The 9,534-nt window shown below is 44.4% G+C and overlaps 1 pseudogene; it reads right to left on the bottom strand.

Moving 5' to 3' along the window:
- Window positions 1–8,047: 8,047 nt before the first annotated feature.
- Window positions 8,048–8,873, bottom strand: LOC101979447 (annotated as a pseudogene).
- Between the last annotated feature and the right edge of the window lie 661 nt (window positions 8,874–9,534).

Here is a 9,534-nt window from a genome sequence, read left to right as displayed (position 1 = left end):
TCTTCACTTCCTGCTCGGCTGGCGGCTAGACTCCCTTCCTGGTCGTACAGAGGGCTGACGGTGATCTGTAAGTTTTTTTCCCCTTTAAATAAATACTACCCTATTAATTATAATTCCAAACTGCTGTGGCATCGTTTGTGACTTACGTCTACACATGAGGAAGTGAATTCCATTCCTAGAACCAACCAGAAGGAAGAAAAGGTGTGCTTATGCACCTCTGTAACCCTTCCGGGGAAGGCAGAGGCAAGAGGACCCCTGGAGTTCACTGACTGACCAGCATGACCTATCAGTGATTTCAAGCCAGTGAGAGGCCATACATCAAAGAAATAAAGTGGCGAGAGGCCCTGGGTGTGACACTAATGCTGACTTCAGCACCCATGCACAGCCACCTACATACAGACGCAGGCAGAGGCTGTTCATTCCTGTTCAGACCTGAAATAATCAAAGAGAAACCATATTAATTAAAACACTGCTTGGCCAATTACTTAGGCATATTGCTAGCTAGCTCTTATATCTTAAATTAACCCATCTCTATTAATCTGTGCATCACCATGAGGTTGTGGCCTACCAGCAAGGTTCCAGCAGGCTCCTGTAGGCATCTTTCTCCTTTGGCAGCTACATGAATCTCTGACTCCACCTACTTTCTCCCAGCATTCAGTTTAATTTTCCTGCCATGCTCTATTCTGCCCTGCCATAGGTCCAAACAGCTTCTTTATTTATTAACCAATAAAAGCAAGACATATACAGGACTTCTAACATCATCTCCCCTTTTCTGTCTAAATAAAAAGGAAGGTATTAACTTTAACATAGTAAAATTACTTATAACAAAACAGGTATCAACAAGAATTACAGTTACAATAAATATATCTACTTTATCATAAGTAAGGAAAACTATAACTATCTATTCTTCAACTCCATCAAAGACCCCAGAAGGATGTAACATTACCTAAGTTAACAAGAAGTGCATTTGCAACTTCCAAAACTCTAGAATTGACAGAGACATCTGGCTACCTGGACAGTCACACAAAGTTCTTCTGTAACATTCTGGCATCCAGCTTCAGCCTACAGGCCCATAGTATCTGACAGACTTTTCCTTGAAGCAGGAAACTTGAAGATCTCTTGTGCCTTGTACTGACAAAGTTTATCACTTGATTTCTTCTGTGTCCTGCAGAATGTCTGGCAATGCTTTCATGATGCAGGAACTTTGAAGGACCATTTCACCTTTAAGCAAGTTCAGCCGTCATTTCTCTGTGGGTTCTGCATGTCCAGTCAAGCAGTCCAGGCAAGAGCAGTTTCTTGCCCAAATGGCTACCAGCTCCATAAGGAGCCTCTTTGATACCCATCATCCTCTTTAAGTAATTGGTGCTGCCAGGAGCAGATGTGTCTCATGTCATGAAAAGTCCTAAATTCTTAAAACATTTTAAATGTCATATTCTGCTGGTCTTTGAAAGATTTAAAGAATACCTATCCATCTGAAATTTATCTTTTTTGTTTGTTTGGTTGGTTGGGTTTTTTTTGTTGTTGTTGTTTTCAAGACAGGGTTTCTCTGTGGTTTTGGAGCCTGTCCTGGAACTAGCTCTTGTAGACCAGGCTGGTCTCGAACTCACAGAGATTCGCCTGCCTCTGCCTCCCGAGTGCTGGGATTAAAGGCATGCATCACCACCGCCTGGCTGAAATTTATCTTTGTACTTCCAGAAAACCTAACTAACAAGACTACAAGCTTGACTATTATAGGTGACTATCTCTTAACCTGTATTTCTTTTTTGTTGTTGTTGTTTTGGGTTTTTGGGGGGGTTTTTGTTTGTTGGTTTCTTTTTGTTGGCTGGAGAAACAGCTGTGGCTGCTGGAAACTGAACTCTTATATTTTTGGTTGTGAGCCTAGCCTTTAATGGCTGAGCCATCTCTCCAGCCCATAACCTGTATTTCTTAATTATACATTACATATAAACAATATTTAGGGAATTTGGGCATTGTTGTCTCCAACCTGCTTCCTGCTTTTTGTTGGGTGAAGTAATTTTAGGGGTTTTCAGTAATCTTTCATAGGGGGAATCTTGTTCCATCAAACCACATTAGTCTGGAAGGAATCCACAGGCTCTCATCTTTTGTGGAAACAAAAGCAGAACCTCTTTTCCAAAGTAACATATTTATAGACTCAAATTTTGAAGTCAAGATATCTTTAAAATATGTATGTTGGTTTAGCTTAGTAGCCCCCAGAATCAAATGTCTCTCTGCAATCAGCACCATTGAAACTTTGAAAGAGTGGATCTGAGATAACAATCAAAATTGAATCTCATGACTGTGATGATGTTTGGATAGGAGAGGTAATTTCCAGAGGTTTGTAAAAAATCAAAATGTCAGCCAGGTGATCAAGGTGAAGGGATGTTCCCTCTTTGTGGCCTTCCTCCTGCAAACCCACACCAGGTCCCTCACACCAAAACCATCAGCAAACCCAGTAGAGTCCTTGCCATCAGGACTGCAGAATCCAGGAAGCACAGAAGCTCAGGGCTGGTTGTAAGTGGCTACACAACAGCAAGACAGACCTGGGCTGATGCCATCACAGGCACCGTGGGGTTTGGTTTGAGACCAGGTCTCATTGTAGAGCTCTTTCTGTTCTGGAACTCACAGGACTGTTAACTTCTGCCTCCCAAGTGCTGGTTTAAAGGAATGTGCCACCATACCAGCTGGCCACAGGAACTCTGGGAGCACTGCTGCGAGACTTCCCATGATAGGCTTGGGCTCGTGCCCAGTGGTCGAGCCAGGTGAACCATGGCAGTTCAGTGAGCACACAATAGACAGCTGCTAAACTCGGGCTGGGAAGGTTCCCAATTGACAGAGTAAGTCAGGCTTCTGAGGAAGGGAAGATCCCAAAGTCACTGCTCACCTCAGGAGAAGACTCAGGAGAAGTCCAGAAAGGGCTGGGGCTTCCGGCCACACAGAGGCAGATTCAGGACACAGGTAGGGGGTGAGTGGGTGTAAAGATGGCTCAGTAATTAAAAGAACTGGCTGGGTCCAGCTCACTGCCATCCGCTACTCCAGTTCCAGGGTGTCCAGTGCTTCCTGACCTCTGCAGGCATCAGACATGCTCACAATGCACATACATTCAGGCAAAGCACTCATAACATTTAAAAGTTGAAACAAAAATTCAAAGATGGAAAAAATAAACCACAAGGACCCAGAAGGACCATGGATCCCATGATGGGGGTCAAACATGCCATCAGACAGAGTTTCCATGGGAAGGAAATTTATTGGGAAGGGAAGGAAAGGGAGAGAGACAGACAGACAGAGACAGAGACAAAGAGACAGTGGCATGCCTCTTCAAGAGACAGCAGAAAGAGAGAGAGAAGGGAGGAGTTGATGGAGCTTGTCTCTTTTTTTTTTTTTTTTTGGTTTTTCGAGACAGGGTTTCTCTGTGGTTTTGGAGCCTGTCCTGGCACTAGCTCTTGTAGACCAGGCTGGTCTCGAACTCACAGAGATCCGCCTGCCTCTGCCTCCCGAGTGCTGGGATTAAAGGCGTGCGCCACCACCGCCCGGCTGGAGCTTGTCTCTTAAAGGGACCTTTGCACCTGCGTGCAGATTATGTAGCAGCCATAGGACCCTGGGCATATCCTGCCGGTGACCTGGGTCAGCACAATGCCTGAAACAGAAGTTCAGGTCTTCCTCAGCTACATAGCAAATTTTTTTTTTTTTGATTTTCAAGACAGGGTTTCTCTGTAGCTTTTTGGTTCCTGTCCTGGAACTAGCTCTTGTAGACCAGGCTGGCCTCAAACTCACAGAGATCCGCCTGCCTCTACCTCCCGAGTGCTGGGATTAAAGGCGTTTAAAGCCAGCCTGAACTATGTGCGACCCTGTTTCAAACACACACACAATCACAAACACACACACCACTAGGGAGCTAGGGAGTTGACTGAATAAACAAAAGCTCTGTTTGTTATTTGGAGATGGTTGTTTTGAAGTCGTCTCTCTATGTAGACTGGTTGGAATAGAACTCACAGAGCTCTGTCTGCCTCTACCTCCTAGCGCTGGGTTTAAAGGTCTGTGTCACCACTCCCAGCACTGAAAAATCTCTTGCTATGCAAACTTGAGGACTGAGTTTGAATCCCCAACAACATGTAGAAGCTGACCAGGATGTTGGCTACTTGTAATCCCAGTACTTGGGAAACAGAATTGGAATCCCTAGGGCAAGCCAGGATGGGAGCACCAAATTCAACAACAGGCTTGTGCCTCAATACGTGAAGCAGGGAGGAAGGGAGGAAGATTCTCAACCTTAATTTCAGTTTATCTTCCCCACAGATGCAAACATGCATATACACATGCATACACATTGCACACATGCACAGATACCTAAACCCCACAAAAAAAAGAGATGAGAGTCTACAGGCTCTGGTCCTCAATGGGGTCAGAGGTAAAGTCTGCTGGCTAGTTTTCAAAGGCACCTTGAGCCAGCTTCAACCAACCATAGAGAAACAGAAAACATTAGACCCTCCCTATACCCATTAGTCTAACTACTCCCACCCAAACTCTGCCAAGTTACCCCCTCAACACACACCCAAGGTTTCTCTGTCCCTCCCCATCCTGCAGCCGCTTCTAAATAATCACTCAGAGGCTTAATATTAATCACACAATGTTTGGCCTATAACTTATTTTATAAATATACAATAAGTTCAGACTTATTACAAACTAGCTCTTATATTTAAATTAACCCATTTCTATTCATCTATGTATTGCCACATTGCCATGGCTTTTACTGGTATGCTGGCATCTTGCTTCTTGAGTAGCTGACTGGAGTCTCCCAACCCTGCGCTTCTTTCTTCCTGTATTCAGTTTGGCTTTCTCACCTAGCTATGTTCTGCCTTGCTACAGGCCAAAACAGCTTTTATTATCAACCAATGAGAGCAACATATATTCACAGCATACAGAAGGGTTATCCCATAGCACTTCCCCCTTTCTGTCTAATCAAAAAGGAAGGCTTCAACTTTAACATAGTAAAATTGTAGACAATAAAACAGTTATCAAGTAAGAATTATAGTTACAATAGTTAGTCTGTTTGTATTTGACAAAATTAATAAATATCTATCTTGGTGAGTTTAAGGTTTTATGTATAATTTGCCTTTTTATCATATCTATCTTGTCTTCAACTCCATCAAAGACCTGAGAAGGAAATAATATTATTACCTGAGTAAGTAGAAAGTACAGGCACGTGACTTCCAAAAATGTGAGAAATGACAGAAACAATTGGTACCTGGATTGTCTCCAAAGTTCCTCTGTAACATTGGGGCATCTGTCTTTGGCCTACAAGTCAAGAACATCTAACAGACTTTTCTGTGAAGCAAGGAAATTTGAAGGACTGTCCTACCTTGTCTTGGCAAAGCTGGAAAGTTGCCTTTCTTGTGTCCTACTGGTCCAGTTTAGACAGGAACTGTCAGCAATTGAAGCAAGGGCAGTTTCTTTGCCTACATGGCTAGCTTTTGCCACAAAGAAAATAAACTCCAGAGTTTTCTGATGTCCATTATGTTTTCTGGAGTACACTGGTGCTGCCAGGAGTATACATGTCTCATTATCATGAAAAGTTTAAGTTATTAAAACATTTTAAATGCCATATTCTGTATGTCTTTGAATGTTTTGAAGAATACCTATCTATCTGAAATATATCTTTTTTAAAATACTTATTTATTATGTATACAATATTCTGTCTGTGTGTATGCCTGCAGGCCAGAAGAGGGCACCAGACCCCATTACAGATGGTTGTGAGCCACCATGTGGTTGCTGGGAATTGAACTCAGGACCTTTGGAAGAGCAGGCAATGCTCTTAACCGCTGAGCCATCTCTCCAGCCCTGAAATATATCTTTGTATATCTAGAAAACCTAACATGACTATTGTAACTTTGACTATTATGGATGACTAACCGTATTTTTGTAAATTTGCATTTTTTAATTATACCTTATATTTTTAATTGAGCTATAGAAACACAATATCTTAAGCAAGAGTAAATATGTAGATATAGATATAGATATATAGAAAGAGAGAATAACAAAATTAACCTTAGCCGGGCGGTGGTGGCACACGCCTTTAATTCCAGCACTCAGGAGGCAGAGGCAGGCAGATCTCTGTGAGTTCAAGGCCAGCCTGGTCTACAAGAGCTAGTTCCAGGACAGGAACCAAAAACTATGGAGAAACCCTGTCTCGAAAAAATCCAAAAAACAAAACAAAAAAAAACCCTTAAATTTATATCAATAAGCTAAAATCCATACCAATGTAAAATATTTTGAGATTAACAGTTGTGTTTTGGACTGAATTAGATTCAATAATCTATCCTTTTACCTTATTTCTATATCAGAAGATTATTCATGGACAAGCTTGTCTACAGGACACTGCATCTAATAAGCTTTAAAATAAACTTTCTGCAAAAGCTAGAGACAAACTCTGCATGCTTCACCCTCTTTGCTAAGGAAAAGACCAATGTAAGGACGAGATAAGGCCTGCATAGCATGCACGATTGTGCTCTCTTGATTACTAAAAAGGGAGGAAGGGGCATGAGTCTAGTTTGAAGTTGGTCTGTGCTCAGGCAGCATACCTGCCTGTTGTGGAATATTATTTTAATTAGGCAAAGATGGGTTATATTTGTTTATGTTGCAGAATATTACTTTAACTATGTAAAGATGTGTTACATTTCTTTGTGCTGCGTTTAATAAGGTAAAGAGGTGCATTTGTTCCACTTTGCCTGCCCAAGGCCCCTGATTGGTCTGTTAAAAAGCTGAATGGCCAATAGCTAGGCAGGAGAGGGATAGGTGGAGCTGCCAGGTAGAGAGAACAAATAGGAGAGAATGAGAGATGAGAAAAGAGAATAAGATTGTAGCTCAAATTCTATTGGTCTTTTTTTTAAAGGGTTATTTAACTTTTTATTTTATGTGCATTGGTGTGAAGGTGTCAGATCCCCTGCAACTGGATCTTTAGACAGTTGTGAGCTGCCATGTGGGTGCTGGGAATTGAGCCCGGGTTTTCTAGAAGAGCAGTCGGTGCTCTTAACCACTGAGCCATCTCTCCAGCCCCTCTAATTGGTCTTAATAATAAAAACCTGGAGTCAGATATTGGGGATAAAAGCTGAATCCTCAGACTGAATGCCTCAAGCTCCTGTCTCCTCCCACCTTATATTCCTCTCTCTGCCCAGTTATATCCCTTCCTGTCTCCACCTCCCTAGTGTTAGTTAGATTAAAGGCACATGACTCCCAAGTACTAGGATTAAAGGTGTGAGCCACCACTGCTTGGCTCTGTTTCTCTTATAGACTGAATCAATTTTGTGTGACCCAGAGTGGCCTTGAACTAACTGCCTCTGTCTCTGAAGTGCTAGGATTAAAGGTGTGTGCCACCTCTTCTATGACTAACTAGTGTGGCTAGCTCCACACTCTGATCTCTAGGCAAGCTTTATTTGTTACAGCACAAATAAAATATCACCATATAAGGGAGACAGAAGGGACATGTCCAGGGCTAGAAGCCAGGCAGCAGGCAGCTGCGGGCCAGACATGAGAAGCAGGAAAGTTGGACGTACAGAAGGAAAGAGAGGGGGAAAGCCCCAAGGCAAAGCGTAGGTGAAGAGAAACGGGTTAAGTTATAAGAGCTAGTAAGAAATGAGCCCAAGCTAAGGCTGAGCATTCTTTTTTTAAAAAAAATTTGTTATGTATACAATATTCTGTCTGCGTGTATGCCTGCAGGTCAGAAGAGGGCACGAGACCTTATTACAGATGGTTGTGAGCCACCATGTGGTTGCTGGGAATTGAACTCAGAATCTTTGGAAGAGTAGGCAATGCTCTTAACCACTGTGCCATTTCTCCAGCCCCCAGGGCTCAGCATTATTCTTAACTAATGTCTCTAGGTCATGATTGGGGAGCTGGTTGGTGGCCTGCTACACCTGCCTTTCTAGGCTGACCTTGCAAAGTCATGAAGTAAAGCCACTTCCTTTTTAGCTTTCTTCATCTCCAATACTCTTACTCTGAAGTGAGGATCATTATTTCTTTTTTTTTTTCACCAAAAGACATACTTTATTAGTTCCTGAGCTCTAGTTCTCCTTCTCCTGTACAGTTTTGGTTCCACGTAGTCGCCCAGTCCGGCAAGTAGCAATGAGACCCACTTTGCGTCCAGCAGGGGCATCTCTTCTGATAGTGGACGGTTTGCCAATGTGCTGATGGTTACCACCTCCGAAGGGATGCTCTACAGGATTCATGGCCACACCACGTACACGTGGCCAGCAGTTCCTCTTGGCCTTGTACTTGTGGTAGACACAACCAGCCTTCAAGATAGGCTTGTCAATTCTGCCGCCACCAGCCACAACACCAACGACAGCTCTGTTGGCCGAGGAAATGACCTTCTTGAACCCTGAAGGCAGCTTCACTCATGTTTTCTTGGTCTCCGGATTGTGGGAGATGACTGTGGCATAGTTCCCAGAGGCTCGTGCCAGCTTGCCCTGTCCCCAGCTTCTCCTCCAGACAACATTCGATAGTACCTTCAGGCATGGTGCCCACGGGCAAAACATTGCCGATATTCAGCTGGGCCTTCTTGCCACAGTCCACAAACTGCCCGGTGTGGATTCCCTCTGCGGCGGTTTCTCCGCCCGCTTCTTAAACCGGTAGGGATCACGAAAAACCACTTTGGCGAGGGGAGCTCCATGACCAGGCCATGAATGATATCCTTTACAATGCCCTTAATGTAACCGTGCCGCTTGGCGAAGTCCACAGCTCACAGGCGCGCGGCGGAACACAGAACCGGCGCCTTTCCTCTGCCCTCGGATCACACGGCCCAAGGCGGCGAGTCTGGCGGCAAGCACGGTCGAAAGAGGATCATTATTTCTTACACCAGAAAATTCTAGGCAGCTGACAGACATTAAGGACCAAGGGTCCCAGACACCCTCTGCCCCATAGATGTAACATTACCTCCAGAGACTGTCAGCTCTTGTCCCCAAGGTCTGACTGACACTCACGTGAGAATGTTCCATCATCTGCTGCTGCCTGCAGCTGTCTGCTCTGCTCATGGCTGCTGAGAGCACAGGACTAGGAGAGTTGCTGAGTGTTGGGATCGAAGGTGGTGGAAGCCCCGCAGGATCAGCCTCTATCCTGAGAGCTATGGGTCTCTGGCTTCTAGAGCCTGGTGCAATGGGCCCCGGGGCTCTTGGGGTTTTCAGGGACCTTAGTATCCCAGGGGTAAATAAATGGCCCTGGCTAGCTGACTGACAGCAAGTGGAGGAATGAACGGAATCTCAGTGCCTAGCCTGAGAGCTTGCCTAACCAAGTCCCCTTTGAGCCCTACTCAAAGAATGGCTCTGCCCAAAAACCAGCCCAGGATGGGCTCTCTGTAGTGAAACAAAGGACCTCATGGGGTCCCTGCCTCTGTAGTAATACGAGCAGTGGGCTGCTTCCCGCCACCCGGCAGCCATCACGGCTAGCTTTGCCCAAAATAATTACACGGACACTGTATTCTTTTAATCACTGCTTGGCCCATTCTCTTCTAGGCTAACTCTCGCACCTGGACTAGCCCATTTCTAATCA

The sequence above is a fragment of the Microtus ochrogaster genome, unplaced genomic scaffold (genome assembly GCF_000317375.1).
Source record: "Microtus ochrogaster isolate Prairie Vole_2 unplaced genomic scaffold, MicOch1.0 UNK14, whole genome shotgun sequence".
NCBI lineage: Eukaryota > Metazoa > Chordata > Mammalia > Rodentia > Cricetidae > Microtus > Microtus ochrogaster.
Note: the sequence above shows the minus strand (reverse complement) of the source record. Positions and strands in the feature narration are given on the sequence as shown.